The 9,863-nt window shown below is 38.3% G+C and overlaps 1 pseudogene; it reads left to right on the top strand.

The window, feature by feature from the left end:
- The first annotated feature begins 5,397 nt into the window (after positions 1–5,397).
- LOC133644105 (uncharacterized) lies at positions 5,398–8,500 on the top strand (annotated as a pseudogene).
- Positions 8,501–9,863: the final 1,363 nt, after the last annotated feature.

Here is a 9,863-nt window from a genome sequence, read left to right as displayed (position 1 = left end):
AAAATGTTTTATGTGGTAAATATTGCATATATTGTGTAGTTGCCATATAAAAACAAAGTTTTCTTTGACAAAAGAGCAGAAAACAAACAAAATAATAGTTCAAACGTAAAATTGACAGATATATCTGAAGTTGATCTCGTAACTTAAGTGATGAAAGTTAAAAAAAAAATTAAAAAAAATGTATCACTTTAGGAGTGGGGCACCTTTTGGATCCCAAATATATTTAGTGGTATTTTATTTATCTTTTCACTGTGATGACTCAAAAATATTAAATCATTAAAATCAATGGTGTCCTGCATTATTTATATTTTAGTGCTCTAATTACTAAATACTGCATATTTCAGTTTTACTATAAAAACAAAGTTGTTTTTGACAGAAAAGCCATAAAACCTTTTTTTTTTTTTTAAAGTTGATATAGAGATTTACTGTAAGCGTTAAATAAAAAATAATAATACAAATTAGACTTATTTTTAACATTTTAATAACTGAGACCCTTTATGGTCCCCGGGACCCTTAAAGGTAAAATAAATACAAAAAATCCATATATTTTGTTATGGTTTGAAATGAAAAATATCAAAATGGCCCCCACATGCTTTAATTTTTCAGTTTGCGGCCCTCAGTGGAAAAAGTTTGGACACCCCTGTCTTAGATGATTACAACTGTATGGATCAACAAAGTTAAAATGCTGTTCCAATTCAAAATCATTGTCCAGCTTAAAACCAAGATTTGGGACTTTGGGTTTAAAATAAGGCATTGGGGGGGTCTCGAGCATTCTGGTTTACTTTTGTGTCAAATAAAATACTTTCATCTTGATATAATTTTAAATTTAGGAAGCTTACCACCAACCATGCTTTCATGTCCTCAGAACAAATTAAAAGTAATTTTAAACATGTGTCACTTTTCTTTTTTAGAGGTACATACATTTGCGTATCATCAGCATAAAGATGATACGATATATTATATTATACTGTACATCCATCCATCCATTTTCTACCGCTTGTCCCTTTTGAGGTCGCGGGGGGTGCTGGTGTCTATCTCAGCTGCATTTGGGCGCCACACGTCACGCCGCCAGCAGCAACCGCAGCGCAGAAGCAACTCCTGAGAACCGGACAGACCAGACCAGAAAGGCCTACCGACCAGGCCCAACCGCACACTCTGTGAGGTCCAGGATTGGGACGGGCCAGCCACCAAACTGCAGCCCACAGATCCTCCAGTGGTCAGGGAGGAGACTTAACCCACCTGTGCATGTGATGTGGGAGTGTATAGGCCACTAGAGTGTCTATTGTGTAGATAAAGATGCGAGGTCAGCCATCACAGCTCACCTCCAAATCCTATTGATGTGTGCGCTGTAGCGTGAGGGAGAAAATGTATGGGAGTGGAAACTGGTGATGCGATTAAAATTGAGGGACAAGCAGGGGCATGGTGGGTCCCTCACATGCCAAGCTCCCCCAAACTTTAGGTGTCTAACATGCCTTTAAAAGTGAGGGATGGATGAGCAGGGGACAGTTCAGGAGGACTGGAGCCCCATTGAGGCATCTAAGCCCCCCCTTAACGCTTCCCCCACAAGCCAGCCCCTCAAAGCCCAATCAGTGTGTGTGCTGTAAGTAGGAAGATTAGAAACAGTTGCTAGATTAATGAGAACATTCAATGGACGGCCACATTAAATAAAAATTTGCACCGTGAATGTTTTAAGCTTGTAAAAATATTGAACAATTAATACTTCAAACAAAAATGACATAAAACATGAATATCTATTTACAGGCATACTAGGTCATTCTTCACCAAAAGTTCAGGAACTTTGAGTTCCTGTAACTTTTAGTTTCTGGAGGTTCCTCTGGACCTTTGTGGTTTGTGTATCCACCGCATTCCAAAATTCAGGGTAAGTAAGTAAGGAAGCCAGTACAATTTATTTAATAGAACACTTCTCATGGAGAGATCTCACAAAGTGTGCTTCACATGGTTAAAATACAAATAGCACAATCACAACAAACATACAACATGATGGAACAACAGAAACATTGAAAAATGAAATAATTAGTATGATAATAAAAATAAAATAAAGGGGAAATTGAATATTACATGAATGTATACTTAAATGTGTTTTTAACTGTCTTTTAAAAATGTCAACAGAAGGAGTGCATTCCACCATTTAGGGGCAACTGACTCAAAGGCTCTATTGCAGTGGTTCTTAACCTGGGTTCGGTGAGTCGGCCTCAGGGGTTCGGCGGAGGTCAAAACACACCCGACTCATCGTGTAAATACAAACTTCTCCCCATCGGCTTATTACGGATACGGCAACAGCTGACTGATTTGCAGGTGTGCAATTTGTTGTGAGTTTATGCACCGTGTTGGTTTTGTTGTTTGAACAAGGTGATGTTCATGCACGGTTCATTTTATGCACCAGTAAAAAAACATGGTAACACTTTAGTATGGGGAAGATATTCACCATTAATTAGTTGTTTGTTAACATGCAAATTAGTAACATATTGGCTCTTAACTAGTCATTATTAAGGACTTATTAATGCCTTATTCGGCATGGCCTTATTATAACCCTAACCCTCTAACCCTGGCCCGAACCCTAACCAAATAACTCTAAATTGAGTCTTTATTCAATCAATCAATGATTGATTGATTGATTGAAGTCTTTATTACTTAGAACAGGGGTCACCAACCTTTTTGAAACCAAGGGCTACTTCTTGGGTACTGATTAATGCGAAGGTCTACCAGTTAGATACACACTTAAATAAATTGCCAGAAGTAGCCAATTTGCTCAATTTACCTTTAACTCTGTTATTATGAATAATTAATGATATTTATCTTTGTGGAAACACTGATCATCTTAATGATTTCTCACAATAAATATATATAGAAACAGATAAATATCAATATGCAACACTTTATTTTTATATTTTCTCTAAGTGCACATTTTTCAAATTGAACATTTTCAAATGATCACTTCCAAGACAGTCTTGTGAAATCACAACATCCCATTTTAACTAGCTAGCCACTAACATTTTTTAACAAATCATGAATTACTTTGCACCATGTTTGTACAAATAATAACTCATGTAAAATACAAAAGTCAACTCTCAAATTTTTAAATCATGTCACACTTTGAACTGGACACCAAATCTGTTATCTGTTTCTTTGTCAGTTAGTGGGAAGCCTGGCATTGCATGCTGTTAACTAGTGTGTTTTACTCTGGTGTGACTTGACACTGCAACTCTGAGTGAGTCTTGCAGATGTGCATCAGTGAGGCGTGTTCTGTGTTTGTTCTTGATGAAGTTCATGTCAGAAAAGGCTGATTCACAAAGATAAGATTTTTCCTCATTGTTTGCGGAACCTTCTTAATCTTTTGGACATATTTTCACAGCAATCTGGCCTTTAGCTTAATTATGATAAATGTAAAATGTTAAGGATCGGAAATCTAAAGGGAACGTCCTTTCGAATGGAATGCAAAGTGCCTGTTTTGTGGACAGATGGACCAGTTAACATACTTGGTGTTGTTGTCCCAGAAAATCTGGAAGATCTAGGTTTAGTAAATTATGATAATCGACTAAGAAAGCTGGACAAAATTATGCAATTATGGAAAGGGAAATCCCTAACCTTGTATGGTAAAATGTCTATTGCCAACTCGTTAATTATTCCTCAATTTATTTATTTGTTTTTGTCATTACCAGCTCCATCACAAAACTTTTTTAAGATTTATGAGCGGAGGGTCTTCGATTTTGTCTGGAACGGCAAACCAGAAAAGATTAAAAGAAAGGTTTTGTACAAAGAGTATGAATATGGGGGCCTGAAACTTCTCAACCTTGAAGCTATGTGTCTGTCTTTAAAAGCATCAATTGTTCCAAAGATGTATTTAAACATTAAGTGGTACACAAATGTCCTGTTGGACAAAAAACATGTACTGTATCAAAAGAAATTGTATCATTTTTTACAAGTGATCCCCTCCCAGAGAGTCTGCTGGGAAACATGGCGGGGTTCATAAAGGAAATAATCCACTCATAGTGGTGTTTTCAATTTTATGTGCCAGAAAAAAGAGACGATATTTTGCAGCAGTTAATATGGATGAACTCTAATATTGTAATAGATGGAAAGCCTTTCTTTTGGAAAAATATGTTTGAAAGAGGAATCATTTTTGTCAATGATATTATCAATGAGAATGGTAAAATTATGAAGTATGCTGAATTTAGAGCTATGTATGGTGATGCTTGCTCAAGCTTTTCATTTTATCAACTAAATGGAGTAATTGGGAAAAGATGGAAACAAATAATTAGTTAAATTATTAGTTTGTAAACCTCTAATAAGAAATTCTAGTTGGAAAAAAGGAACTAAAATAAATAGAAAAATATATAATTTTTATTTAATAAAGAAATCTTTGAAGGCTGCCTCATACAACACAAATGGAAAATGGGAGGACTTTTTTGACTGCCCGTTGCCATGGGATGCCATATTCAAACTAATCTATAAAACCACTATCGATGTGCAAAATCGTTATTTTCAAATTAAAATTATTTATAACTTCTTACCCACAGGGAAAATGTTAAAATTATGGAATATGACAGAGTCAGATGATTGCCGATTTTGTTGTCAGGAGCCTGAATCCACCCTGCATTTGTTTTGGTATTGTCATATTGTGTCTTTGTTTTGGGTGGAAGTTGAAAAAATGTGTTTAAGGATTGGTTTGTTTATGAAGCTTAATGTGGTTTCTGTTATTTTAGGAGAGTTCATTGACAATCACGATTTAGTCAATTTAATTATAGTACTCGGTAAAATGTTTATTTTTTTTTATACAAAATGGCGGCGCATGAGAAATGCTGCGGCTCACTAATGCTCTTGGGAGTGTAGAGCGATTTGGCAAAAAACACCCGTCATTTCTGTCAATTTCATGGCTGGCTCAAAGCGTGAACACTCTGTGATCACATATGACCGACAGACAATTCTGGATGTGGATGGATCGGGTCGTTATAGACTGAAAGATGCATGTACGGTGGACCTCCTCGCTAGCATGGGAATACTTCGTGGGCTACATCGGGCGGCCTTTGTAGCAGCGGAGTCAAGTGCTAGCGGTGACCGCCAATGGAGACGACATAGGCAGTGCGAGCGGAAGCAGAAGCGGGGATTCCGAGCTGGGCTAACAACAAAGAGAAAAGCTAACCAAAGAAACGTGGAGTCTCCGGGTAAGAAGCCATTTAAACTAGAACTAGCCGGCGTCAGGCTGGATAATCCCTGCACACATAGCAATTCTCTTAGAATAAAACACAACTCACATAATGTTTTTTCTTTTGTGACCGTGTCAGAGGCAGACATACATTGTACTGAGGTAGCTAACTATGATGCGTTCAGTTTATCGCAACATCAAGCAAACAATCTGAATATCCCCGTCGTATCAATTCCTAGATATGGTCGAAACTATTTAAAGTGCAATACGCATAATAAACGCAACATTATTAATATTGCTACTTCGGATAATTTCAACAAACAATCCTCAAAACAGCCCACTACCTATAATATGGGCTTTTTAAACATAAGATCATTATCTTCCAAAACGTTATTAGTTAATGAAGTCATTAGAGACAACAAACTTGACGTCGTTGGTCTCGCCGAGACCTGGCTCAAACCAGACGATTTTTTTTGGGCTAAATGAAGCATCTCCTCCTGGCTATACCAATACACATGTTGCCCGACCTTTTAAAAGGAGAGGGGGTGTCGCACTAATATACAATGAAAACTATAATCTTACACCTAACCTAAATAATAAATATAACTCGTTTGAGGTGCTCACTTTGAGGTTTGTCACACCGCTGCCTCTCCACCTGGCTGTTATCTACCGCCCCCCAGGGCCCTATTCGGACTTCATCAGTGAATTCTCAGAGTTTGTTGCCGATATAGTGACGCACGCCGACAATATAATCATAATGGGGGACTTTAATATCCATATGAATACCCCATCGGACCCTCCATGCGTGGCGCTCCAGACTATAATTGATAGCTGTGGTCTTACACAAATAATAAATGAACCCACGCATCGCAACGGTAATACGATAGATCTAGTGCTTGTCAGGGGTGTCACCACCTCTAAAGTTACGATACTCCCGTACACTAAAGTAATGTCCGACCATTACCTTATAAAATTCGAAGTTCTGACTCATTGTCAACAAACTAATAATAATAATAATAACTACTATAGCAGCCGCAACATTAATGCTGCCACAACGACGTCTCTTACTGACCTACTGCCTTCGGTAATGGCACCATTCCCAAATTATGTGGGCTCTATTGATAACCTCACTAACAACTTTAATGACGCCCTGCGCGACACCATTGATATTGTAGCACCGCTAAAGCTAAAAAGGGCCCCTAAAAGGCGTACCCCATGGTTTACAGAAGAAACTAAAGCCCAGAAATTATCATGTAGAAAGCTGGAACGCAAATGGCGTGCGACTAAACTTGAGGTTTTCCATCAAGCATGGTGTGATAGTTTAATAACTTATAAACGCATGCTTACCTCAGCTAAAGCTAAATATTACTCAAATCTCATCCACCCCAACAAAAATGATCCTAAATTTTTGTTTAGTACAGTAGCATCGCTAACCCAACAAGGGACTCCTCCCAGTAGCTCCACCCACTCAGCAGATGACTTTATGAATTTCTTTAATAAGAAAATTGAAGTCATTAGAAAAGAGATTAAAGACAATGCATCTCAGCTACAACTGGGTTCTATTAACACAAATACGACTGTATATACGACAGATACCGCCCTCCAAAATAGTTTCTCTCTCTTTGATGAAATAACATTGGAGGAATTGTCAAAATGTGTAAATGGGACAAAACAAACAACATGTTTACTTGACCCAATTCCTGGGAAACTTATCAAGGAGCTTTTTGTATTATTAGGTCCATCAGTATTAAATATTATAAACTTATCATTTTCCTCTGGCACTGATCCCCTAGCATTAAAAAAAGCGGTTATTCATCTTCTACTCAAAAGACCTAACCCCGATCCTGATCCCCTGGTAAACTGGCTTCCTCCCACCTTCCGTTTATCTCGAAAATCCTCGAAAAAATTGTTGCACAGCAGCTAAATGAACACTTAGTGACTAACAATCTCTGTGAACCTTTTCAGTCCGGTTTCAGGGCAAATCACTCTACGGAGACAGCCCTCGCAAAAATGACTAATGATCTATTGCTAACGATGGATTCTGATGCGTCATCTATGTTGCTGCTTCTTGATCTTAGCGCCGCTTTCGATACTGTTGATCATAATATTTTATTAGAGAGTATCAAAACGCGTATTGGGATGACAGACTTAGCCTTGTCTTGGTTTAACTCTTATCTTACTGATAGGATGCAGTGTGTCTCCCATAACATTGTGACCTCGGACTATGTTAAGGTAACGTGCGGAGTTCCCCAGGGTTCGGTTCTTGGCCCTGCACTCTTTAGTATTTACATGCTGCCGCTAGGTGACATCATACGCAAATACGGTGTTAGCTTTCACTGTTATGCTGATGACACCCAACTCTACATGCCCCTAAAGCTGACCAACACGCCGGATTGTAGTCAGCTGGAGGCGTGTCTTAATGAAATTAAACAATGGATGTCCGCTAACTTTTTGCAACTCAATGCTAAGAAAACGGAAATGCTGATTATCGGTCCTGCTCAACACCGACATCTATTTAAAAATACCACCTTAACATTTGACAACCAAACAATTAAACAAGGCGACTCGGTAAAGAATCTGGGTATTATCTTCGACCCAACTCTCTCGTTTGAGTCACACATTAAGAGTGTTACTAAAACGGCCTTCCTTCATCTCCGTAATATCGCTAAAATTCGTCCCATTTTGTCCACAAGCGATGCTGAGATCATTATCCATGCGTTCGTTACATCTCGTCTCGATTACTGTAACGTTTTATTTTCGGGCCTCCCTATGTCTAGCATTAAAAGATTACAGATGGTACAAAATACGGCTGCTAGACTTTTGACAAAAACAAGAAAGTTTGATCATATTACGCCTATACTGGCTCACTTGCACTGGCTTCCTGTGCACCTAAGATGCGACTTTAAGGTTTTACTACTTACGTATAAAATACTACACGGTCAAGCTCCTGCCTATCTTGCCGATTGTATTGTACCATATGTCCCGGCAAGAAATCTGCGTTCAAAGAACTCCGGCTTATTAGTGATTCCCAGAGCCCAAAAAAAGTCTGCGGGCTATAGAGCGTTTTCTATTCGGGCTCCAATATTATGGAATGCCCTCCCGGTAAAAGTTAGAGATGCTACCTCAGTAGAAGCATTTAAGTCTCATCTTAAAACTCATTTGTATACTCTAGCCTTTAAATAGACTCCCTGTTTAGACCAGTTGATCTGCCGTTTCTTTTCTTTTCTTTTCTACTCTGCTCCAAACCCGGGGTGGACCGCTAGCCTGTTCATCAGATGGGGACATCTCTACGCTGCTGACCCGTCTCCACTCGGGATGGTTCCTGCTTGCCCCACTATGGACTGGACTCTCGCTGATGTGTTAGTCTTTCACAATATTATGTCAGACCCACTCGACATCCATTGCTTTCGGTCTCCCCTAGAGGGGGGGGGGGGGGGTTACCCACATATGCGGTCCTCTCCAAGGTTTCTCATAGTCATTCACATTGACGTCCCACTGGGGTGAGTTTTCCTTGCCCGTATGTGGGCTCTGTACCGAGGATGTCGTTGTGGCTTGTACAGCCCTTTGAGACACTTGTGATTTAGGGCTATATAAATAAACATTGATTGATTGATTGATTGATTTTTAAGGCCAAAAACAGATATTCACTTAGTATTACTTTCTTTAAAACATTTATTCAGTATTTTCTAACTTTAGAAAGTTACATGGTTGAAAACGATAATGATGCCAAAAAAACATTAAAAAAAAGATGAGAAGTCCTCAAAGGCTTATTTTGAAAGTATAATTATGTTTATAGATTATATGATATCTGTTGTTGTGTTCCCTAATTTGAGTGACCTGGACATAATCTGGACTGTACATAAATGCTTATTTTGAAAATTTAATTTTGTTTATAAATTATATGCAATCTGTTGTGTTCCCTAATTTTTTTCTGTGTACATGAATGAAGGTGTGTGTTGCTGAGTCCGACTTGGACATTATCTGGACTGGGCCTGGTTTAAAAAACCCTTTAAACAAATCTAATTTCATTGACAACCTGGTCTGTTGAAGATAAGGCCCTTTTTTTTAAAAATAAAATAAAATAAGATAAATAAATAAAAAACATTTTCTTGGATAAAAAAGAAAGTCAAACAATATAAAAATAATTACATAAAAAAATAGTAATTAATGAAAATGTTAGTGGACCAGCAGCCTATACAATCATGTGTGCTTCAGGGACTGTGTCCCTTGCAGATGTGTTGTCTATGTTGTGGGAACCAGAATATTGGTAGCAGAAAGAAATAACCCCTTTTGTGTGAGTGGGTGTGGATGAGTGTGCATGGGGGAGGTTGTTTGGGTTGATGCACTGATTGAAAGTGTATCCTGTGTTTTTTCTATGTAGATTACATTTTTTATTTTTTATTTTTAGAACAGGCCCGCGGGCGACTCATCTGGTCCTTACGGGCGACCTGGTGGCCGCGGGCACCGCGTTGGAGACTCCTGACTTAGAATATGTTCCCCTAGTGTCCAAATAACTCTAAGTTAAGTCTTTGTTACTTAGAATATGTTCCCCTAGTGCCCAAACAACTCTAAATTAAGTCTTTGTTACTTAGAATATGTTCCCCTAGTGCCCAAACAACTCTAAATTAAGTCTTTGTTACTTAGAATATGTTCCCCTAGTGCCCAAACAACTCTAAATTAAGTCTTTGTTACTTAGAAT

The sequence above is a fragment of the Entelurus aequoreus genome, linkage group LG27 (genome assembly GCF_033978785.1).
Source record: "Entelurus aequoreus isolate RoL-2023_Sb linkage group LG27, RoL_Eaeq_v1.1, whole genome shotgun sequence".
Lineage (NCBI taxonomy): Eukaryota > Metazoa > Chordata > Actinopteri > Syngnathiformes > Syngnathidae > Entelurus > Entelurus aequoreus.
This window is presented reverse-complemented; position numbering and strand designations above follow the sequence as displayed.